Raw genomic sequence first — 26,610 nt, 5'->3', positions numbered from 1 at the left:
CTATTTGAGATTTGTGGATGTTTTGTTTCTCTGAGATTTTTAACCTTAATAAAATTTCTTGCCATGAAATAGTAAGAATTGAGAACAGCCACCACTCACCATGCACTCGCCATGTGCCCAGCACTCTCCGAAGTATTTTATCACACCATTCCTGATGCGTAGTAGGAGTCCTAGAAAGAAGGCACTGTTACATTCTGACCCTATGGTTAGTACACACCGCAGTGAGGCTGGGGCCCAACTCTTCGGTTTCAAATTTGTGTTCTTTCAATTACATCACAGTCTTGTTCCCCAAAATGTTCAATGGCTAAACCTGTGCATATTAGCTCTGTGGCATTTCTTAAATAAAATGTATCAAAGCGGGGTGGCTCTCTCATGTTTTACTAGACTATCCTTTTATCTTTAGCTTAGAATCATTCCATACCGAGGCATGGTGACTGTTACAGATACTCTGAATTATCATTCTGAAACCGTCCTCACTGAAAGAGGCAAATTACCCAATGCACAGGGTATTCAAACTTTCTTCAGCTCTTTCCTGTTTTGCTTATTACTTCTCATCATCTCAACCTTCCTTTTACATAGAAATAATGATCTGGTGATCATAAATTATTTTTGATATTGGTTAATCCTCAGAGGTTTTCTCTTTCACACAAAATTGTGAACAGTGTGATATATTTAAATAATGACATTTTCACAGTAAATTAACAATGACGTAAAATGTACACTTCTCAAATCTTGTAGGGAAAACAGTATCAAGTGTATATTGGTTTAATTGTAGTTGGGTTGAGAAAATATCTCTGGAAAATTCTGTTTTGAGTCAGTAGGGAACTGGTAAGGAAGACTTAGAAATATTATTTTGGCCACATCAACAACCAAACAATTCAACCATATTTCATTTAAAGCTCCCAGAGAAGCTCACCCTTGGCTAGTACAGTCCTACAGTTTTATGGTGCCTGATTATTTAACCATCCTAAAATGACTACCCAGGTCATCTTTTAAATTCATACCTGCTGCTGAATACTTCCCTGGTTGGCCCACCTAGAGCATGACCTTTTGAACATAGTGTTCCAAATACACTTTCATATATGGCCTCTTATTTTATTAAAAAATTAATTGGACTTTCTGGATGAAGGTTATTGAGATATATATTACACCTTGGCCTATTAAGTCAGAAATGTATACAGTTCAGCATTTATAAATTTCACTGTAATTATTATTCTAAGCTTCACCAGGAAGTTCAAGTTCATAGGTCACTTTCTCAGAGAACAAAAATTAAATGATTATAAAAAGTAAGAATTATTTCATGTGGATCTTTAGGGATGAGTGCTAGAAAATAAATATTAAGCAGAATAGACTGTAATAGGTGTGTTTCATTTACTTATCTATCAAATCTTTATTGAATGAACACCTGAAGCACACAGTGTACTGGACTGAGTACAACAGCAGGCCAAAATACAGTAGAACAATGAAACTAAGCGAATGGATTTGCATAAGAAAAGTGCAAAGCAGTATGTCCACAGCTACAAAATAATATAAACATCTGTCCTAAATTTCTGTATACTATTCAACATCCGACTTACAGAAGAAACAAACACAGGTACCTCATGATAAATAGTTCACTTTAATAGACACATTGCAGATTTTCCTTAAACAGCAAACTCTTCTTATACATATTTCTACTGTGATGCTTCGGAAACTTGATCTACCACTCTATTCCGTATGCTTTTGTTTTTGTTTTCCTTTACAGTGCTAACCCTTACCTCAGGCCTAGCCTCCTCCTACTTTCAGTGCATGGACTTCACAGAGAACACGAAAACCACCTTCCTGTGTCTAATCAGCGTTCCCTTCATCCTTTTGTATGATGAAAAGAGTATCTCACTTCCAATCAAGGTTCAGCTCCTTAAGATATATCCTGGGTCTCAACCTCGCCACTGCTTTCAGACTTTACCCTTTGAGTTTCTCCTCTTTTGCTTTGGACTTAAATCTGCAATTAAATACATTTAATGCTCATTGCCAGTCCTTTCACCAAAGCTTCTCCAGCCATCGTTTATTTGGCAGGAGTTCAGTCTCTAATCGTTTCCTCAAAATGGCATCATATAAATAATATTTCCTGGGTTCTTGCACTTTCAAAACTGTTTTACTGTCATCTTTTAGACTACAGATGAACATCTTGGTCATATATAAGATCTCCGACCCGTTCTTTCTTTTCTTGAATATACAAACCTGTCCCACTGTCTTCTGGGATTGACTTTTAGCTTTAGAAAAGTCTGATGCCTGCCTAACTTCATTTCACCACAAGTGACTCGATATTTTTATCTGCTTTCCCCAAATATTCTTTCTTTATTCTAATCACTTTAGGATATGTCTTGATGTTGACTTTTCTAGGTCAGTTTTCTCTGGTACACAATAAGCCCTTTAAATACGTAGATCCGTGCCTAATTTTGTTTTTAGAAAACTTGTCTGGAATTGTATTTTTAAATATTTGTTCTGTTCTTTTGTTTGGGTTTTCTTCTTGGGAGACCCCATATGTATATGTTTCCTTGTGTTTCATTCCTATAATTTTGTCTCTAATCCTTTTTATCTCTATATTTCTTATTCATTTCGTTCACTCTTCTCATATCTATATACTTGTCTCCTACTGTGCTTTCAGTGGTGCCCATTCTTCTGTGTTCTGTTTAATTTAGTCTTCTGGAAAAAAAAATTCCTTTTTCTTTTGCTTCTTTCATGATTTCTGCCAAATCCTATTTCACCTCCTCCTTTAGTTATTTCATCATCTTTTGTTATCCAGTCCTGAGTTCTTGTAGCTTTGTACACCTTCATTAATAACAGTTATTACTTGATTATTTAATCAAAAGTGATGTTAAGTTACAATTTTTATCTGCTTCTTGGCAGTAGTTTTCTGGTGCCTTTCATCTGTCTATAGGAAAATTTTGCTATTCTTTTTGACAGTTTAATAGTATCTCTACATAGCTGCTTTTCCAATTCCTTTTGCTGTTACTCATGTTTGAATGAGTTTAATTTTCCTGGACCAGCTTTTTGCAAAGGTTACTAGGGGGTTGAGAGGAAGAACTGAGGTGTTCCAGTCTGCCAGGCTTTACAGCTCATAGGCTTTCTCCATTCCTCTCTGTTGCAACAGGCTATTTCCTTTAAAAAATAATGCCTGTTATTATTCAACCACATTCCTTTTGACTTTAAGGTTCAGAATGGTTTCCACTGATGTGATCTTCCAGTTTCTTCACCAGCCACTGCCACACAGGACATATCTCTTACCTTCCAAGGTACTATCCCCACCTTTTGTTGGTGCATTCTGACTTACAGTTTCTGTAGTCTGTCATCTGTGTGGCCCCCAGATCCTTCCCACCTTCCCACAGTTCCACACCCTGTTTCATCTCATCTAGGGTGAACACATTTTGGTTTGCCCCAGGACTCAAGAGGTTCCTAGGGCACGGGACATTCACCGCTAAAGCTGGGAAAGGTCCAGGCAAACTTGGACTCGTTGGGCACCCTGAATTCACCCTTGCTCACTGCAGTTGGCATTCAGGATGGGGCCCTTCTAGCCTGGAAGTGAACACATACTGTCTTTTCTGAAATTCACCACAGCTCATGCCTTCTTCACTATCCTTCTCACTGTCCATCACCATTTACCATGAAGCTTCTTGCCTGCTTCCACTGGTCTCAGTTGCTTTTGGCAGTATGTATACATAACTCATAGTTCAAGATATCTGGGTCTCCTGGTTTTACTGAAAATGGAGTTTGTCAGAAAAGTTAGAATATCTAAGATCATTCAGCTAGCATATGCCAGATCTAGGATTCACACCTGGGCATCTCTGGGACCAATGGCCATACTCTTCTTACTACACCATCCTGCCTCTTTTAAGTCAAAGAAAGAAATTAATGAAAGTTCAATGCTTGGAAGAGAAATCCTGAGGGAGATAGTAACGTAAAAGAGGTGCCTGGGGAGGGCAGTCATTGAGTTCTAACCAGATGTGGCAAAAGCTCAAGTGTAAACAGTGTAACTGTAGCAGGAACACAGAGGGAACAAGAAAGTCAGCAACCATATTTATTAAAATTTTTAATGCAATTGCTTCAACAAGCTAGAGAGATATTTAAGACTTGAACAACTTGGTGCACCTGGTTTCATCCCCTGACAGAAGCCCATTTTGACGAAGTGGGAATTAAATTCACAAATGTAAGAAACTAGAATAGTTTATCAAATTTCTTCCTGCTGTTATGAAAAATAATGTTGTGATAGGGAATGAGATTAAATCTCTCAAAAATCAAATTTAAGCTAAAAAAGAGAGAGAGAGTGGCAGGCTAACTGGTCGACCAGAGGGAATAGAAGTATCAGGTCTAATTCTCAGAAAATGATTTGCAAAAATAAAGTCTGATTCTTCATGTCACTGGAAAGCTATTAAAATTAGTAAGTTTTAAGCATCTTAAAAGTGTTAGCTTATAGCCCCTTCCCAAATTACAAGCATAATGCATCCAAAGACCTGATGGGTTAGGATGACATCATTAGAATCATCTTTGTCTTCAATGAGACCCCACTAGGAGCAAAGCCCTGTGCATGCTGGTCTTTGGCTTCTGCACAGCGTCCCTATGAATAGGAAGAAATCTGGGGTTGCAGACCTTCGGCTGATAAGAGAAAACCTCACCATGCAGAAAGCGAAATGATTTGAAGGGCATGTTTAGCCTCGACCAGAAACCTCTGTGCAATGCCATAAGTCTTAATTTCATTAATTTCCAGCTATTCCAGTAAGTTATTCAGTAAGGAAATAAAATATTAACCCTTTATCTCCAGATACCAGTGTATTTGGATTCCATTAATCTTTCTCTAGCTACTTCAGCCCAAACTGACCTCTTCTTCCTCTGAAAATTATTCTGATGGTTCATATAATATAATTTGAGTCTTAATTAGTTTTGTAATTGTTTATGGAGGGAAACTAAAGGTTTGGGATGTGCACATTTGGCATAAGGATCTGTAAGGAGAACCACTGAGTAGTACAGCCCTGGTGGAACGTGAGAGTCCAGGGAGCCAGCAATCTGCCTTCTCTCACCCCTCTGGGCCTCAGTTTCCCAATCTGCATTCCTGTGGAGAGGAGTAGTGATATTTCCCTGAGTTTTGAACAATTCCTGACATTATGGATGAGATGTCACTTTCTATCATTTCCTGGAGACAAGCCTTGCTGGACTGCTGCTGCAGGCACTTCTGGGATGGGTGGGGACTTCAGAAGAGGGTTCCTTGCACTCACCCCTCACACTCTGCAATTTTGCCACTGCCACAGCTCAAGCCATTTTAATATTTCCCTCTCTGGAGCTATACAGTTCAGAGCATGTGCAGCAGCCTTGAGGGGAGCTTTTCCCCAAGGGGAATATTTGAAGAAATAAAGGCAGAAAACTTCCCAAATTTGATGAAAAACATTAATATACATTTCCAAGAAGCTCAATGAACTCCAAGTAAGAGAAACTCAAAGATATCCACACCTAGACACATAATCAAACTGTCAGAAGTCTTGCTACTTTTTTGCTGAAAGTAGCAAGAGAGAAGCAACTCATCATGTACAGTGGGTCTTCAATAAGATTAACAGTGATTTCTCATCAGAAACCATGGAGATAGAAAACAGTAGGATGACTCATTCAAAGTGAAGAAAGAACAGCTGTCAACCAAGAAACCTATATCCAGCAAAACTACTCTTCAAAAACAAAGGAGAAAACAAGACATTCTCAGATAAACAGAAGCTGAATGTGTCACTAGCAGACCTACCCTACAAGGAATACTAAAGTGAGTCTTTCAGGCTTAAATTAAAAGACCCTAGAGAACAACTCAAATTTACATGAAGAAATAAAGGTATGAAGAAATAAAGGCAATTCCAAAGCTAAATATAAAAGACAGCATAAGTGCATTTTTTGTTTGTAACATATACCTTTTCCCCCTATCTAACTTAAAAGACAACTGCATAAATCAATAATTACAATTTTGTATTCATGGGTATAGAATGCATAAAAATGTAATTTGCATGGCAATGTCAGCACCAAAAGGAAGGAGAGAATGGAGTTATATAGAAATAAGTATTTTTTAATATCCTTCTAATTAAGCTTTATTAATCTGACTTAGATTGCTAAAAATTAAGATGTCAATTATAATGCCCAATACAACTCAGTAATAACTCAAAAATATGTAGGCAAAGAAACAAAAATTAAAATGGTATACTAAAAAATATCTGCTTAATCCAAAAGCAGGCAGCAATGGAGGAAGTGATGAACAGAAAATGTATAAGTCTTATAAAAACAATAGCAATGATAGATATAAATTTTAACTTATCAGCAATACATTAAATATAAATGGACTAAACATTTCAATCCAAAGACAAAGACGGGCAGAATGAATAAAAATAGAAAAAAATGAACCAACTATAAATTATTCACTGTCTACAAAGTATACATTTTTAGATTCAAAGACCCAAATAGATTAAAAGTAAAAAGATGGGAAAAGACATACAATGCCAAGAGCAGTCCAAAGAGAGCTGGAGTGGCTACACTAATATAAGGCACAATAGACTTTAAAATCAAAATTGTTACTAGAGATAAAGAAGGACATTTTATAATGACAAAAAGATGAATTAATCAAGAAGACATCACAATTATAACAGAACCCCAAAGTACATGAAATAAAAATTGACAGAATTGAAGAGACAAACTGACATTTCAACAATAGTTGGAGACTTTTTCTTATCCCATAATTAATGGAACAATTAGACAGAAGATCAATAAGGAAACAGAACACTTGAACAACACCATATACCAACTAGACCTAATATATATTTATAAAACACTCCACCCAACAAGAAAAGCATACACATTCTTCTCAAGTGCATGTGGAACACTCTATATGTTAGCCCACAAAGCAAGTCTCAAATTTTTAAAGGATTGAACTTCATAGAAATAGAAAAAATTTTAAGAGAATACTATGAAAAATTATATATGCCAACAAATTAGATAATCTAAATAAAATGAACAAATCTCTAGGAAGATAGACACTACTAAAATTAACTCAAGAGAAATAGAAAATATGAATAGGCCTATAACAAAACTCCCAGGATTAGATGGCTACACCACTCAGTACTATCAAATATTCAAAGAATTCATATAAATATTTCACAAACTCTTCAAAAAAATAGAAGAGGAAAAAAAACTTCCTAACTCCTTTTATGAGTCCAATACTGCCTTGAAACCAAAACTAGACATTCATGATTAGAAAACTACCAACCAATATTCCTTATGAATAGCAATGTAAAAATCCTGAAAAAATACTAGCAAACAAAATTCAGCAACATATAAAAAGGATTATATACACTATATGACCAAGGGGAAATTATCCTAAGAATACAAGAAGGGATCAACATACAAAAATTAATCAATGCAGCACCATATTAGAAGAAAAAACAGTTAAAAGCCAGCTGATCATCCATACAGATATAGAAAAAGCAACGGACAAAATCTAAAACCTTACATGACAAAAACATTCAACAAATTAGGAATAGAAGGGCATAATAAAGGGCACCTATTTTAAAAAAAGAAAAGAAACACAGCAAATATCATATTTCATGGTGAAAGACTAAAAGCTTGAAAGATCAGAGATAATACAAAGATGTCCATTCCTATCACTTCTAGTCAACATTGTATTAGAGATTCTAGCTATGACAATTAGGTAAGAAAATAAAGTTATCCAGATTCAAAAAAAAAGAAGTAAAATTATGTCTATCTGCAGATGACATAGTCTTCTTATATAGAGAAAAATCATAATGTACCACACACACAAAAAAACTGTGAGAACTAGTAAATGCATTTAGCAAGAGATTAAGATATAAGATCAATGTGCAAAGTCAACTGTACATCTATACATTAGTAATAAACAATCTGAAAATGAAAATAAGACAATTTTATTTATAATAGCAACAAAAAGGATAAATGCTTAGGAACAAATTTAACCAAAAACAGTGTAAAATGTATACACTAAAAACTACAAAACATCATTGAAAGAAATTAAAGAGTATCTACAAAATGGAAAGATATCCTGAGTCCATGTATTGAAGGATTAAATACTTTAAGATGAATATATTCCCCAAATCAATCTACAGACTCAATACAATGTCTGTCAAAATCCAAGTTGTCTTTTTTGCACAAATTGAAAATCTGACCCTAAACTTCATATGGAAGTGCATAAGAATCAAAATATTCAAAAACAATCTTGAAAAAGAATCACAAAGTTAGAAGACTCACATTTCCTGATTTCAAAACATACTACAAAACTACATTAATCAAGACTGTATGGTACTTTCATAAGGATAGATATATAGAACAATGGAATAAAATGGATAATTCAGAAATAAACCCATACACTTTTGATCAATTGATTTCTGACAAGCATGCAAAGATAATTCAATGGAGAAAGAATAGCCTTGTCACCTGATAGTGCTGGGACAAATGGATATCACATACAGAAGAATAAAGTTAGATCTCAACCTGACACCACAAACCAGAATTAACTCAGAATGAACCAAATACCTAAATGGAAGAGACAAACCTATAAACTACTGGAAGAAAACACAGGTAATCTTCATGACCTTTAGGTTAGTCAATGGTTTCCTAGATGTGATACCAAAAACGCAGGCAAAAACAATAAAAATAGATAAATTAGACTTCTTCAAAATTAAAAACTTTTGTGTTTCATATGACAATATCAAGAATGTGAATACAACACCCTGAAAGAAGAAAATATTTGCAAATAATACATCTGATAAGGGACTAATATCCAGAATACATAAAAACTCTTATAACTCAATAATAAAAGACAAATAACCCACTTTCATTATGGCCAAAGGATTTGAATGAGCATTTCTTGAAAGAATATAAACAGATGGCCAATAAGCACATGAAACAATGCTTCACATCATTAGTCATTAGGAAAATGCAAGTCAATATCACAATGAGATATCACTTCACACTCACTAAGATGGCTATAACTGAAAGGACAGACAATGTCTTTAGGATGCGGAGAAACTGGAGTCCTTATATACTGCTGGTGGGAATGTAAAATGTTACAGCCACTTTGGAAAACAGTTCAGCAGCTCCTCAAATAGTTAAACATATATTTACCATATGACCCAATAATCCACTCCTAGAAACACACCCAAGAGAATTCAAAACACACAAAAATTTGTACACAGATGTTCAAAGCAGCATTACTTATAATAGCCAAAAAGTGGAAATAACCTAAATGTCCATCAACTGATGAATGGATAAACAAAATGTGGTATATCCATTCAATAGTATATTATTCAGTCATAAAAGAAATGAAATGCTGCTATATGCTACAACATAGATGAACCCTGAAAACATTATGCTAAGTGAAAGAAGCCAAACACAAAAGGCTACATATTGTATGGTTCCAAGTGTCCAAGGTCCTCTAAGACAAATCCACAGAGACAGAAAGTAGATTGGTAAGTAGATCCTGGAGGCTGTAGGGAAGGGAGAATGGAGAGTGACTGTCAGTGGATACTGGATTTCTTAATACAAAAAAATTCTAAAATTAGATGGCACTGATGGCTGTACATTCTGTGAATATACTGAAAATCACTGTATACTTTAAGTGTACACGTATCATAGTATGTGAATTAAATCTCAATAAAAAATTTTAAAAGGACTTATGCCACTCAGTGATGCCACACCTAAGTATATATTCTATGGAGAAACTTTCACAAGGAAACATGTCTGTGATTTTTTTATACAGCTGGACACTCTATAGCAGTTTAAATGCACCAGAGCATGTGTATTAATGCATTTTGAGTGAGAAGCTAAAGAAGCACAGAACACATTTAACAGAGATGGAAAACAGGCAAAGCAATGTTATAAATTATTTATGGATAACATACAGTATAGGTATAAAACATTCCCAAGAATTAAAACTCCATGTTCAGGATACTTGTTACCTCTGCAGATGGCAGGAGAGGAATGGGATCAGGTTAGTTACAGGGGCTTCAACTGTATCTGTAAGATTTTAACTTGGAAGGGAGAAAGGAGGTAGGGAGAAAAATAGATCTGAGGCAAATTTTTCAAGTTATTATATGAATGAGCTGGGTGGTAAACACATTTTTTATATTAGTATCTATACTTTTCTATAATGTGAAACATTCTATAACAAAAAGAAAGATATGCTACTATTTAAGTATATATTTATTCTATATATCAATGGATACAGATATACCCAAACATAATCAAATATAATTTGACTTTAACTCACCAGCTCTTCCAAGTGTAGATACCAGAGAAACTAGAGCTTAAAGTAGCTTACTAGGCTACTGAGGTACTTTGCCAATTAATTTTCTTAGAGAGCTCCTTTCAATCTTAAGATGATGTTTTTTAATGTTTGAAAAATCAATTCATGATTATTCTTAATATTTGGAAATTATGACAGAGTATAAATAATTCAGTATAAAATTATACATACTCATACTGTTGAGAGATAGCCATTGTTTACGTCTGTATGGGTTTACATTCTTTCAATCTTTTTCTCATGGCAGACATATATCTTTTTATATAGAATTAGGGTCACGTTACTCACATGTAAATTAGATTGTCATTTATCTGCTGAAAACCTCCAATGCCTTTCTAATACCCTCAGATAAAGTCTAAACTCTTCACCGAACCTTGGCCTCAGAGACCCTGTATGATGTAGGCCTGCTGCCTCATCTCCTCTCCCTCTCCCCACCACCTATTCTATTAAACCTCACTAGCCTCTTGTGGGGCCAAGCTTGCTTCCAACACAGTACTTTTGCACATGCTCTTTTTTCTTCCCAGGATGCTCTTCTCTCATGTAATTATTGTTCATCAAATACTTAGTCCTCACTTCTCCCATTCTAGATGGAATATGCTTCCCTGTCCCATTGATATTTGGCTTGTTGGGGTGATATGCTTTGGAATTTGCAATGGAATGTTAGCAAACATGTCTCAAATAACAGTTTGCAATATGCTGGGGTGGCGGGGTTTCTCCTCTTGTGCCTCTGTCATCACCACCAGGAGAACATGCCCCAGCTTAGAGGGATAAGGCTCACATGACGCAGGCCTGGGCATAATTTTCAACTCGGCACCAAGCCCTGCCAAGCTCAGGCTGAATCAGCTAAGCTCTGTCTCCCTACCTCAGAGAGAATAAATTGTGGAGAGAACAAATTATTTTAACTTATTTTAAACCACTGAGTTTTGTGGTGGTTTATACCCAATATTATTACGGCAATAGCTTATGGATATATCCTGTATCTTTACATAACTTATTCTTGGGCTTCATTCAGATCTTGATTCGTGTGTCGCCTTCTTTAAATCACTTTCTATCCCCTTGACTCGGTTTTATATTTATCCATACATTGATCATAATCATACGTGTATTTGTTTACTGTTTCCCCATTAGAATGTAAGCTCATAAGAACAAACATTTTATATTGCTCACTGCAGTCTCTCCAATGCCTAGAATGTGCCTTGCACATTATACATACTCAATAAATAATTCTTGAGTGAGTGACTATTCGGATCTCCTGCTTTTTTTAAACTTAGTGTCATACCATAGACATTTAGTTTTAGACATTTACTTTGCTCTTTACTTTTGCTATTATAATTAACATGATAAATACCCTAGGACATAAATCTTACAGTATATCTCTGATTATTTCCATAGAACAAATGTCTAAATCAAATGTTTTGAACAAATTTGGAATTCTAAATGTATTTGAAAAATTTTTCCTCTCTCAAGGTTTGCATAGATTTTTACTTTGACCTATAACAAGGGAAAGGTTTTTACCAAACTTTTGCCAAAACTTAGTTTTGGCCTTTTTTATCAATGAGGTTTAAAATGGTATGCCATTGCTTTAATTTGCATTCTCTGTATTATTGATAAGGTTAAGCTTTTTCTACATGAATGACACATCGTTATTAATTCTTTGAGAAATGTGTATTCATGTTCTTTGCCCAGTTTTTCTATTTCTATGTTAAGTTTTTCCTCACTGATTTCTTAAGAACTCTTCATACCTTAAAGTTTTGTGGAGTGTCTCAAACATTGTAAATATTTTTTCCAACTTTCTTTGGAATTTTAAGCCATTAAAGGATAGTATGTACAATACTGACTTTTCAGTCAGAAAGAACTGAATTTGAACACCAGTTTTAACACCAGTCTTCTTAACAGTTTGATCTTGAGCAAATTATTTATCCTCAAAAAGCTTCACTTTCTCATCTGTAAAATGTGACATATAATACCCACTGTGTAGGATTGGTATGACGATTAAGATAGATAATATATGTCTAGTCAGTTAATGTTCTTTGGTTTTAAGCAACATGAACTCTGATTAATTTAAGCACAACAATGTATTAGAAAGATATTGAGACAGCTCACCAAATTATGGAAGAGGTAAGCAATCAGGCCTCAGGAAGAGCAAAAACCACGGCAGCCCCGGGAGTCAGCAGCAGGGGCCCTTCCATACACTGTCCAGCTAAGGTCCAGCCACTGCATGACCCAGCTCTAGTTGGTCTTTGTCCCTGGTGTCTTCACTCAATATTCAAATTCCCAGTTGAGCGAATTTGACTGGCTTAATGTAGATGATATGCCCCCCTCTATAACCAGGAACCAGGGTTTGACTACAGAAGGAAGAGGTAGTAAGTGTGTGAAGCATACAGCCCCAGCCAAATAACAAACAAGAGGGTAGGAAGGAAGGTAAGAAGGGAAGAGAATGAGGGGGAGAGAGGAGGGGAGAGGAAGGGAAAAGGAAAGAAAGAAAGAAAGAACGGATGAAAGAGAGAAAGAAAGGGAGGGAGAAAGGAAGGAGCAGGAGGAAGGAAGGAGAGGGAGGAAGGGTAGAAAGGACGGAAGGGGAAGGGAGAGAGGCAAGCTACTTCCACACAGGGCTAAGCTCCTCATCTGCCCCTTCAGTAAACTGGCAAAAAGAGTATTCATTCATAATACTATGCAACATTCTTCTCTGGATTTTACACATATTTAGAAAAAAGAGATTCCACTGAAGTCAGAATCTTAAACAAGCTTCCCATGGTAAGTTATCTTTCACTCTTACTGAACTTATTGCCAAGAGAACCAGCCCCTGAATCAAGCTGAAAATCTTCTCGGCACTCTAAGGGCTTAATGCTTAGTAGCAACCATAAGGCAACAGCAGGCCTCTTCCATCGACTCTGCTTCCCTAGGACATGATATGCACGTTTAATTGTGCTCTTGACTAGAAGAGAACCCTGAATGGAACAAGTACTTGAAGACAACCTTTCAGAAGATCTGATATTTCAAAGCCAAAATAGAAATAAAATAGAATCAAGTTTTCAAATTTATATAATGTAACCATGATGGAAAATACTCCCAAAAAAGGGCTTAACCCTTCCAAGACTTAATTTCCTGGCTTTAAAATGGGTTTAATGGTATCTACCTCTTATGATTACTCTGAAAATTAAAACAAGATGAAAATAAGATTAAAACTGTAAACACCTTGGGGGAGGGTGTAGCTCAAGTGGTAGAGAGCATACTTAGCATGCACGAGGTCCTGGGTTCAATCCCTGGGACCTCCTATAAAAATAAGTAAACCTAATTACCTCCCCCGGCCTAAAATTGTGAACACCTTATAATAGAAATCCACATTCCACTATCTCTCTTGCTTTGAGCCAACAGAAAACACTATAAAAACTTTCTCTGCCTAACTTTATACACACACACACACACACACACACACACACACACACACACACATATAAGCATATAATACATAATGAATAGAAAGCATAATAATAAAGACCATAATTAAAGCATTTAACAGGAGGCCTACAAAACAACCTGCCTTTATCCCAACATGATGCTGTTTCACACAACAACACTGCAAGTTCCATTTTACAGATGAAGAAAGTAAAGCTCAAAAAGTTTAAGCAAGAGGCACGTCAAAGTTCAAACTTATCTCTGACGCAAGAGCTCATGCTCTTTCCACTAACCCACATCACCTCCTAGAAAGATACAATGATCCACAAAGGAATCATTATAGAACTAGACAGCATAGCAATCAACTGCTCAAGAATGTGATTTCTTCCGCCAGTGTTCTCAAAGAACATGAAGTAACGAATGAGTGGCTTAATGTATCTAACCCCACACCCAGCTTGCCTCACAGGAGACGTTCAGTAAGGGCATATGGGAAAAGAATCTTGTCTGCAGCTTTAGGGGAAGACTGTATGGAGGAAGAGGGATTCTAAATACCATCAAATACTTCTAGAAGAGTTTGAGAAAACCATCAAATTTTAGATTTGTAAAAATCTTTAATCCCCCCTCCCCCCATCCACCTACCCAGCAATTCATATTGTTATTTTTGTTACTGACGAAAAGGAAGAAAGAGGAAAAAAGGGGGGAAAGGGAAGGAGAAAAGGAGGAGGAAGAGGGTGGGGGAGAAGATAAGAGCATCCAATCTGTACAAGTCTGTTATCGATAGTTTCCATGACTAGTATCCTTTGATCATTGTTTCTTCTCCCTGCTGGGTCATAGTATTTAAAGTCAATCTTTCAAAGAATCTGGTATTTCAGAGACAAAGGGGAAACTCCAGGATGTCAAGTTTTAAAATTTTGTAGACATCAAATTATTTGTATGATACATAAACATGTTAGAAAATCCTCCCAATAAATAAATAAATAAATAAATAAATAAATAAATAAATAAATAAATAAATAAATAAATAGGAAAAAAATCCTCCAAAGAGATTTATCCTAAAGTATATTTGATTTGGAAAAAGTCACAGCCCTAAAAGATACTTCAAATTCTATAAATTGGAGCTGAAGTACATATTACACATATTTAACTTTTTTTTTTTAGTATTTTGGAGATGAATTGTTTTTTCAACCAACATTAGGAAATTGAGTCAATCAGATTCTCATAGGGAACACCAAGAGGGCTTCAAAATGCACATAGCAACTCTTCTCTCTCCGAGTCACACCATCCAGCTAGATTCTGAATGAGTGCTCCAACAGGATTGACATCAGACCCACCCATCCCTGGAGGAGTCTTGTTATTAAACTATTTTTCAAAGATTCATCTTCCCCTAGTCTTCGGAGGCAGTACAGCTGGGAGTCATTAGCTGTAATCATTGGGCAGCCAACAAAAAGAGGAAGCAGTGGGGGAATGCTCTGTCTTTCTGTAGCAGCCATCTGGGCAGAGGGAATTCGGTTTTAAACCCTAGGGGGTGGAGGAAGTTAGTGGGATCTTGTTATATCTGGACTTGACTTCAGATCTTAAACAAAAGATCTTTTTTTCCCCCTAGATCTCTGCTTTTTGAAAACAGAAGTAAAAGACAGCAGTAGTAAGCTAGTGGCCATCTCACAGGATATTATGGTCAAAGCAGACAGTCTGAAAACATAGGCCAAACGCTAGTTGGTTGGGAGCCTATTGCTGGCTTAGAGTTTTTAAAAGAAAAGAGGATCTCATCCTACTGTGAGCAATCTCCTTTTCTCTCCCATGTTCACAAAGAAAAGCATACCTCTTCTACTGCCAAAAAAAATAAATAAATAAAGGGAAAGATTATGTCTGTTTAAGTTCTCCATACAGAGAGGCCACTTCTGACTTGTTTCATGATAGGGAAGTACCACATTTTTCATTCCACCTTTTCTCTTTCTTCTCTGAGGATGCTGGTAACATGGTGTAATAAATAAAGAGCAAGAACACAGTTTGAGGCCAGAAAGTGGCTTTGATCCTGGTTCCACTACTTACTATGTGGTCTTAGCAAATTAAGTCAGCCCTGCACTTCGGCTCCCTCACCTGTAAAATAAGGATAATAACAGATATCTCATAAAGTGGCTAAGAGAATTAGTGATGATGTGTGTTGAGCACCAAGCATACTCCCTGGGACATTGCAGGCATTCAATAATTGGTTGTTATTCTTATTTATGGTATTTATATCAAACTTTTAATAAAAGTAGCAAAATTCAACAAAATTCACCAAATCACATCATAGGATTTGGGGGGTGGGGGGAGGAAGCTAACAGAGTTAAACATGGCTCATACCTCCAAACCAAAGGTCCCCAACTTGAGGATCAATGGGACCAAATACCACCTATAGATGTGCGTTTTGGCTTCACAGGATTTTAATTTTTTTCATTTATTTTGAGCATCTTAAAATGTAGATTTCCCATTAAAATATATATTTCCAGCTTTCCTTGAAAAACTGAAAATTTAGCAAACCTGGGCCAGCATTCCTGAGTGGCAACAAAGGGCCAGGGCAGAACAGGGATCCTCCCTCCCAGAGAGGATATGTGCTCTTCCATTTGCCACAGTCCCCCGCTCCCCAACCCCTTCCCAGCCATGGGGTTCTGACCCCACTTCACTCATTAACTTACCTTGCCTGGCCCTTTGAGGGATTCAAATCTGTGATACCTTCTCTAACCCTCTACCCCTAAGTGCAGATGGCTGAGAATAAGAGGAACATAAAGGTGCTTCGTGAAGGTTGGGCTGGTAGTTGTGAGGCATGAAGTGAAGAGAAGATCATGTGGCATCTTGATCAGGGGAGCAGCAGGCCAGGGAGCACCAGACCCAGTGACTCCTCCAGGGACTCGAAGATTTGTTACTTAACATCAACAGCCCTCAAGTTCTAACATGTAAAAGGCAGCTAATATTTACTCTGGACATTTTACAAGGTGGGTGTGAGGATCAAACAATGTAATGCATGTGAGCAAAGTGAGAAATGCTATGTACAAATAAAAGGTAGATTACCAAACAGAATGGACACAATATTTAAAGGAAAAACAGTCATTTGCTAGCTCACTTCTAATATTATATCTTCCTTGGAAATCATACAACGAAAAGGGATCTTTAAAATAATTAATCTAGCCCTCAGTTTTACAGCTGAGCAATCTGAAACACACGGGGCTGCTTCCATGAAGCTTACATACAGTGAAGTAAGAGAAGTGTATGAAAAGGGTATGCACTGGGGGGATGCCTAAAACTGCCAAGTCAGTGCAATTTACAATAAATTCATAGGGTGTTAAAGGAGGACCTCATTTAACCAAAGCAGTCAAGGAAGGCATTCCAGAGAGATGGGCTCTACTTCATGAATGATGAGCAGGATTCAGAGAGATAGGGAGGAGTATATGGAAGTTCCAGATGAAGAAAATGCAGGACGCTGGGGGACAGCAAATAAAACAGCTTGATGGGTACAGGGAATAGGAGGAAATCAGGCAGGGTGAGTTGGGACCAACTTGGGAACTTTATCCAGAAGGAAGTAGAAAGTACCAGGGTTCTGAAGGAGGAGTGATGCCATCAAAGCCATTGAAAGAGCACTGTGACCAGAGCCCTGTGCCTGGTGGTTCAAAGGGGGAGACAGGGACCTACGATTACGGAATTAATTTTAGCAAGCTAACAAAAGGACTGGGAAATGATTACAACACTAATGAATACGGAATAGTTAAATTTTAGGGAAGAAGAGAATGAGGGAATTCCCATCACAGAAAATACAAAGATGGTTTCCAGAAAGGGGGACTCAAGAGACAGGACCAAATACAGATATGAAGCCACTATGAACCGTTCTTTATCTTAAGGATTCCATATTTGAACCAATCCTGAAGCAAATGAGGTTAAGAAATGTTTATGTTAGAAGATTTGCATGTAGAACACTGTTTTCCTCTTCTTGGTTTCAGGGCAGCCAGACAGAAGAAATTAAGTGTAATTAAATATAAAAAGTATCAATTAGCACTGATTCTCCCATCTACAGGGAGAAATGACCAGTTGAGAATGAGTGATCTAATCCTCTTTCAAGCCTCAGAAGAGTCGGAAGCCAGACATCAATCTAATCACATGAGAATACATCACAGGAAAGTACAGCCCCGATAAACCAAAGGGGCTGTTGTCCCAAAGTAGCCTTTGTTCAGCAGGTCGTTATGATCCCTAAAGTAATCGTAGCTGACGTCCTGTGAACTTACACTAAAGCAAATCTAACAGCCCTGGGGGGAAGCTCAGTCTTGAATGATACTTCACTCCTACATACCACTGAATATTTGAAATCTTTATACAGCTGACAAGAATAAGCATGATAATCTGGCAGAATGAGCACCTTCAGCATCTATTCCTACTTTTATTAGTTTTCACCATGCAGACACAAACCAACCACTTCTCCATTCTCAAAATGACTTCACGTTTCAGTGTTGAATGGGACATTCCTAGGTTATAACTTTCTTCTTTTTCTGCAATCATCCACAATGGGTCCCACCGACACATTTTGTCATACTGCCTCACCCATTTCTCTCTGCACCTTGTTCAATGAAAATCACATTTATGCATCACCAATCAATGGTTTTTATGGCATTTTCTAATCAGCATAGTTATATCGACAAAGATACTATTTACAAACAAGGTCACATTCAGAGGTGCAGGGACAATACATCTACTGGGGAGGAAGACCACCATCCAGCCCACTACAAGCCCCACACTTCTAAGACCTGTGGCCTGACACTTGCCTGTGAAGGACATTCTTCCTACAGCCTCCCCAGAACCCCTAGGTTCAGGAAAGAGATCACTGGGTTTGTCCACTGTGCACTGTGCTCAAGGGAACTCTCTCCCCTCTACCCTGGGGCAGGCAGATACTGTCTCTGCACATAGAGGATTGCTGTCAGAGATCTAGCTTCACATGGGAGGAGTCTACAGTAGTAGAAGGTGCGGAACGTAATCAGTCTCACTTGACTTTTCCATTCCCCTTAGCAGAATGGAAATTTTAACTTTCTCTTCTTTCACCTTCCCTGGAATTTGCACATAATGCTTCACAACATTTTCCAAACCACGTCTGCAGAACAGGAGATGTTGCACATGTTCCACAATTAGGTGCTCTGAGTGACCACGCACACAAGCTTATCAGCAGCTTTTAGAAGCTGCCAGTAAAGTACGCAAGCTTTAGTAGTTTACTAAAATACACCTGGTTAACCACATTTAACCCAAACTCTCTTGACTTCAAAGACCTTTTTATACAGAGCATTTTTTAAGATCTCATAGAATGCTAATGTCCTGCAGAATACACTTGGAAAATGTTTTTTGAAAATTTGAAAAATGGGGAGTGCCATAAAATTAATATTATGTAAGCAACAGTTATTGTCTTCTCATTCCCAACATTAGAATACAAAGCTGTATTTTAAGTCACTCTGGTACTATAGGTTTAAAATTAAAGTCTCAATTGGACCAATTTTGGTTTTCCTCCTCCTTTGAGCTGAGCACCCTGAATTATCTGGCATCTGTAGAGGATGAAGGCACCAAACCAGCATAGAATAAACCTCAAGGTACTTTGGAAGGCAGTGACCCACCTCCTCTTCATCTGCTCTCTCCAGCCTCCTCCCAGGAGTAGTTAACTTGTATGTAGCAAGCACTAACTGGCTGCTCTCTAAGAACGAAGCAGTGGGTTGTAACACTCCCTCTTGCACTGATGAAATCTACATGTGAGAAGAATAAGTCCTAATTATTTTCCCTTTTACAGACATAATAGGATAATAATTCAGTGATTATCTATATGTTTAATGTAAATGAGAAACATTACAACTTACAAAACAAACAATTTACAAGAAAGTTTTCAGTGAGTCATTTCAAATTCTAGAACTTGATAACTTTAAGCACAGATACCAAATACTATTTTAAAAAATGGGCACTATGTATGTGCTAATGAGCCTGATTATATATTCCCCCTCCATTTCCTGAGCCTGGGATTTTGGAAGTGACACTGACCCAGAAGTCAGTAGACCTAGGTTTCAGTTCCACTGGAATGACCACAGACAAATCCTTCTGAAATTGGGGTTTCCAAATACACAAAAAGGACACACTAATTCTGCCAATCCTCATTACTCAAGGATTCCATATTTGCTAACTCACCTACTTGCTAATATTCATTTGCAACTCCCAAATCAGAACGCACGGTGCTTCCACAGTCATTCATGCACATGCACAGAGTGGCAAAAAATCTGAGTCATGCCTGTTCCCAGCTGAGGTGGGACAAGGCAAGGCTCCGCCTTCTGCTTTCAGCTCTCATAGTGCAAACAAGTATCCCTTTTGTGATCTATTTAGTGCAACATTTTCATACTTTTTGTGGGGATTTTTTTATGATTTCACTCTTTAAAATGGTCCCCAAGTGTAGTGCTACAGTGCTGTCTAGTGTTTCTAAGCACAGAAGTCTATGATGTGACGGAAATACATGTTTTGGATAAGCTTCATCCAGACATGAGTTATAGTGCTGCTGGCCATGAATTCAATGTAGATGAATCAAAAATATATATCAAATAACGTATCTTTGAACAGATACACACATAAAGCAAGGTTATGTGTTAATTGACTGATGAAAATGCTGTGAGCAGAGGCTCACAGGGACTTAACCCTGCATCTGCCTGAGGAGCAATGGTTTAGAATTCACTAACTCAGTGTTCATGATGACTTTGTAGAACAGAACTACTAATGAATAACAAGAATCAACTATCCCAGCTTCATAAAGTAGTTGTGATGTGTAAATGAGAAAATACATATTTTTAGCAATATATAACAACTCTTTCTGAATACTTGTCACAATCCAGGCTCTGTGTTGACACTGTGAACTGACATACTGACCGGTCAGGGTCCCTGTCCCACAGAAGGCAGAGATAGGGGAGCACTCAGAAGAAGCTTTAAGCAATATGTGATGTTAACTTCTTTATTAATATTAATGTTTTCCATATTAAGGCTATTTAAAAATACCTGTCTTCAAAATGTAGGCTTTGTTCTTTTAGGACCAGAAATGGATTTGGAAAATTAATGTTTTCACAAAATGCCCCTTATTGAAGCCATAAAAGTGAAGAAAGAAAAAAAAGTAAAACATTTCAAGAAAAATCCAGTATTTGGGATTATAGGAACTCTACATTAAAATAGTTATTAAGCACAAAATGCACAGGACATTTTATAAAGAGTAGAAGAGCTAATTTCCCATGAGTCTTTAGAAGACTGAATTTAGATCAAGGAGAAAATAGACGTACAGCAAAGAAATATTGGGCTATCAGAGGGTCATTTGGTCCGAGGTGCCCAGGATGCTAAACAAACACAAAAAATAAAAACAATTCTGGTCAGAGTAGAGAGTTGTAAGTAAAACCAAGGAGGTACAAAAGTAAAGCCAAGAGGTTCACCTGGATATCAAAGTCCTTCACGCCATTCAAATTACAGCCACTGGAGCAGGAGAGAAGCAGGAGCGGCCGAGACAGGTCAAAAGACGCGCAGGCAAGTGCCACTACGGGCGGGTACTTTAACTGCTGCTCCGTGTCCCTGGGCCAGTGTTACCAATGAGACCGTAGGCTCTAACCTGAAGACTGTGGCTAAAATGTTTCAAGTATGACAGTGCCATATTTCGTGGTTAGGCAGCTTTGCCCAATCTATTTTCCCCAACTCCACTATCAACTGATTGAAAGGACTTAAGATTCTGAAAATCTAACGTGCCTCGCTCCCCTGGGTGGGTATGTTGCTATGTAACAAAGAACATGCCAGTTTATCTTCCCCGGCACTAGGCACAGCTGGAAGGAAAGAAAAGGAAACCCATTTAAAAACACTTTAAAGCTACTCTCTATTCCAGACTATGAGACTGCTCTCTTTAGGATCTAAAATATGCTTACTTTAACCCATCTTTGTTGACACAGCCACAAACTTCAGCAAATACTGGAACCAGACTCAACTAGATTTCTTGTAAACTTTCATATGTGAGCAAAATTCCCCTTTGATTTTGCCTAACGTTCATCTGCTGTAATTTTTACCAAGTTCTAAAAAGGAAATCTTCTAGCATTCTCTATTCTGTATTTTACGGTAAAAGAAAAAAATGGCGATTGGACAACACTTACCCATTTCAAGCTGTAGTAAATTCTGTCTCTTCATTCTCTCAAAAGCTTTTTTCTGACAGTCATCATTTGTCTTTATATTTTATAAGCAGTCCTTCTAACCCATGTAACTCTCTGACACCCAAAGCAATGAGGGTAGTTGGACTTAACACTTGCAGGAGAGGGAAAACAAAAAAACAAAAAAAAACAAACCAGAAACCAAAGGTCCCGGTTGGTGGTGGTAGCTGGGTTGTGGAGACCATCCTTTTCCTGAAAGAACCCTAAATGTGTTCACAACTGGTGACTCTCCACTGGAAGAATCGTGCAAACTGTCCTCTGTACAAAGCCGAGACCTTGTGTCCCCTGCCGTTGTCCTCAGATCTTCTCTCACACCTGGCATCGTGCAGGAAAGCCAGGAGCCCTGCCCCAGAAGAACCGAGCCTCTTCTATCTCAGGCACCGACCGCCTATGTCACCTTGGACTAATCTCTGGTAACCTCCCTGAGCATCAGCCTCTATTCAGCCTTCCCTGGTTTCCTCGAGCAACAAATTCTTTCTCCCTCCTGTCCACTCCTTCCTTATGGAACTTCTCATGTTTGCGTGGTATCAGAGTGATTTACATAAGCTGCATCTTCTCTACTATGTAGGCAGAAACCTCAGTTCACCCATATTTCTATCTCCCTCTTCTCTCTACTCTAAAGCCCAGAGTCTCAACTTTCAAAAGATACCATTAACTATAAGACTAATAAATAAACCTTTTAAGTCTATTTCACTATGCCAGTCTCTCTTCATAAATAAGCGGGCATAACAGAAAGGGGCGATCACACTTGTTAACTAGCTTGAGACTCTCTACTGAAAAAGGAAAGCAAATATTCATTAAGAACTTAAAGTCTTACATGATAAAGATAAGCTCCTATGATAAGGAACACAGGAACATTGAAATCTTAGGTCTATTCCAGCCCTTTGATTCCAGTCATGAAAACGTTTGGGAAAAGCAGTGTGTGTGTCTTCCAGCTGGTCTCCCCTGCTCATCCCATAGGGACCCCATTCTTCGCCATGCCTCCTAGGCCAAGTTTAATCAGCACAGAACAAGGTGCTCTCCACCTAGCACAGCTGAGACAACCTCAGCCTCTTCTGGTACCTGGAACCCCAAGCTCTCTCCGGCATTATAATAACGCACATTTCACTACCACAAGTATTAAGAGAAAGGGAAGGGACCTTAAATGTGTGATGAAATATCAACCTTGAAGTCAGATGGAGGAATTCATACATTTTAATGCACCTCTTTTGTAAGGCGACACATTCCTACTCAGTAAGGAACAAGGCTGCCAAGGCTGTTTCCCTTTCTTAGAAACTAAATCTCTTTTGTCCTAAAAAATCACATATGACTCCTCAAATTTTACAAATCAGCTTCCTTGCACGTATGTAATGAAATATTCAAGAAACAAGGGCTTCAGAAAGGAGTGGGATCAAGAGACCTGTGTCTGAAGCATCACAGCACACGTTCACATTCCCATTCGAGTAACTCATGCAAAAGGCACAGCCCACGAGGCCCTCTCTGATCTGGTCCAGTTACCCCCACATTCCTGGACACCTGGCACACTGAGCAGCTCACCACTGTCTGAACATACTGAGCGTCTTCTCAGCTCTTTCTTCTTCTCTGTTAGATGAAGCCCTTTAAGGTTCTGCTTTCTGAATCCATTCCTGAGTGAGGTATTTGTCCCTGCATCTGTGCTCATATCCGACTTTATTTAGTACTTAGACGTCATGGATGGTTAGTTAGGTATCCATGTGGTCCTCACCACCCTGAAGGATACTGACTTACCCATCTTTCACCTCCAGAAACTAGCATGGTGCCTGATATATAATTGTCTTCCCACTTCTTTGGCATAGACTTGTCAGCTCCAAGTGTCTGTGCAGCCCAAGGTGGGCCATCATCCAGGTGGGCCATCTAGTCAGCTCTCCCCATGGTATATGAGCAGAAGAGACGTTTGCCTCTTTCAGGCCAAGCTGGTTAAGAAATGGCCATGCCTTCTTCACCTCCTTTTTCCCCTTCTACTTGCTGAACGCAGAGGATTCCGAAGGCTGACAGAGTCACCGGATGAAAGGAACCTGAGTCCCTGAGTCACTGCATGGAGGAAAGCCTCCTACCAACCAGGAACACTCTCATTAGACTGTCACACGAGCAAGAAATTAACTTCTATTGTGTTAAGCCACTGACATTTGGGGTTTTATTTATAGTAGCTTCAGCCTAAATAATACAGATTAATTCTCAAAAATGTATACTTTATTGTATTAAATAATTCTGTGTCACAAACAATGCTTAGTACCTCTAATGTCTAAATCATGATGCATGGATATAGGAAAGGGAAGGAAAGGGAACAGGGCGGGAGGAAAAGACAGGAGGAGGAAGGAAAGAAAGAGAAAGGAATAAGGAAAAAGAAGCTGCATATAATGAAGAAATGCAGTCAAGCTGCTGCCTCTAATGTAAGCTGCCTACATCCTCACCATCAACCAAGTACATGATAACCAGGCCATTTGTTAACTTTGCTGCCGTATCTGCAATGCCTAAACATTTCCTGAGACAGCAGACATTCCATAAATATGTACTGAATTAACCAGTAAATAAAATTAACTAATATCATGTCTTTGCTTCTTTATAAAATGACCCCAAGAAATCACATCTCCCTAAGCCTACAGATTATGCCATTTAATAAAGTATAAAATAATTTTTCTCCTCCAAATGTTTAAAAAACAGCACATAAGGCATTCATCTGAATGCCTGTGATGTATCATGGGCAGTGTGGAATCCGTGTTCCCAGGAAGCTTCCTTCTAGAATAATAGCATATTGCTTGCTGTTAAAGAGCTGATGCTTAATGGTTGGCTCTGAATTAAATGAAAGGCAGGATTTTTCTCCCTTTTTTATCCTGATCTCCAAAACAAGTCACTTATTATTATAAGAATTTTTAGAAAAACTTTCAGAAGATATTTCTGGGGAGGGAGAGCAGGGGAAGGAGACTTTTCTAAAACAGAAAAAAATTATAATCCAACCTTAATATCAAGTAAAGGGTAAAGAGACCACATGTAGTGATGAGACCAATTTAATCTACATCCTACGGTCCAATGGTCCAATTATTGCAATATATATGCGAGGCTAAATTTTGCCCAGCCCTGCTAATCAGACAGCAGCTCACTGTGTCTGTTTATCTCTAGGCCATCACCCAGTTGTACAGTAAATCTGCATTTCCAGAGATCGTCTAAAATAGAAACCCATGCTGGCTAAATTTGTTTTGGGACATATCAGGCAACAGCTAGGAATTTTTAAATGACCAACTTGTATTCCACTGAGGCACTGAATGAATTGATTGGGGAAAAGCTAAAAATTGAATAGTATTTTCTGGAGTAGGCGAAGGTTAGTGCTGCCAGTGAAAATGTGTCGCTACCAAGAGAACACCTATCAATCAGAGCTGATTTTCAAGTAGAAATGTGGAAAAAAAAAATTAAATGAGAAAGGGGAAAGTCTTATTTTTCCCCTCTATGTGGCCCTTTCCAAGTAGGCCAGTGATATAATTAAGTCCTCAGGAATACATGCGCATTTCCACCACTGAAATTATATAGGCGATAACAAGTTTTCCCACCAGCCAGAGGTTATTTCTCAGTTGAGACAATCTTTGATCGGAAGACAGGCACACAGACTCGGAAAGGGCTGACACTCAAAGGACCGATATTGTGGGACTGATCGGTTTTTAATGTGGAGAGCGCGGTGCTGCTGCTGAGAAGAGGGCTCTCCTGAGAGACAAGCCCAGCTATTGTTTGGCTGCTCTCATGTTAGCGAGTGCCCTGCGGTAACCCTCATGCTCTGAAATACTCATATTGGTTATTTCAAAGTTGGGTGCAGAATTGTGCTTTCCCGTGTCTGTCACTAATGACTTGCAGCTGTTGCTAATCTGTGCCTCTGATTTCCTTTGATTACTATGTGTATTGATGCCTGTGGTAAATAGGCATCTGCCAGGTGCCAGCACAATCAGGGGAAAAATATAAAAAGTTCCCTGTTTCAAATTCAATGTGACATTGTGCAAGTTGAGAGGCAGCCATTTAACTATTCAGAGGAAACAGCTTCCTGGGGCACCTCCGGCCTCCTGGCCAGGGACATTCCTCCCGTTCTCCAACACCATCCCCTCCCCACTGCCCCCACCCCCATGATGCTGATTTTCTTTAGCATGGTTTTCAGCCATGAGAAGAGGGTTTCCATAGCCCATGACATCAGCAGAGGGAAATATGTAATGACTGGTTATGACCCAAGTTTCTAGAGAGCGAGTAACTCAGCTGAGCTAAGCTTTAAAGGACCTCACCTGTTCATGAAGTGCCCCAAAGCTTCTCCACAACAGCTGTCCTGTGCTTTTCCCTCTGAGGAACATCTTTGTCAGGAAGGGCTCTGGGCAGTATCACCTTCTCTTTCTAGAGAACCAGGTGATAATCTGGAAGAAAACAGAGCAAGATGAAGGCTTTCCCAGGAAAGATGCAAAAGTGATCAGGATCAAAAACCAACACCTACAGGTACAATGGACTGTAGCTTCTCTCAAGCACTTTTGTTTTGCCTTGTTTTTTGGTTCTGAGGGAAGCTATGGGCAGAGTTCATTCACTTCTTACTGTTACACAGCAATCTTAGAGCATAGCCTGGAAGAAAGAAAGGAGACTCTGATGGCTTCCTCCACCCTCCTTCACCACAGCAGTAAGAGAAATGATTTTATC

The 26,610-nt window shown here is 38.3% G+C and overlaps 1 long non-coding RNA gene across 1 annotated transcript in view; it reads right to left on the bottom strand.

Annotated features, from left to right (window-relative positions):
* LOC116147687 (uncharacterized) overlaps positions 1-26,338 on the bottom strand; it is a 498,674-nt gene extending 472,336 nt beyond the window's left edge. Inside the window, exons 1-2 of the long non-coding RNA XR_010376819.1 lie at positions 26,211-26,338; positions 100-170 (exon numbers count right to left, since the gene is read on the bottom strand). This is a non-coding gene — a long non-coding RNA (uncharacterized LOC116147687). The remainder of the gene's footprint in view (positions 1-99; positions 171-26,210) is intronic.
* Between the last annotated feature and the right edge of the window lie 272 nt (positions 26,339-26,610).

The sequence above is a fragment of the Camelus dromedarius genome, chromosome 19, assembly GCF_036321535.1.
Source record: "Camelus dromedarius isolate mCamDro1 chromosome 19, mCamDro1.pat, whole genome shotgun sequence".
NCBI classification, from domain to species: domain Eukaryota; kingdom Metazoa; phylum Chordata; class Mammalia; order Artiodactyla; family Camelidae; genus Camelus; species Camelus dromedarius.
Note: the sequence above shows the minus strand (reverse complement) of the source record. Positions and strands in the feature narration are given on the sequence as shown.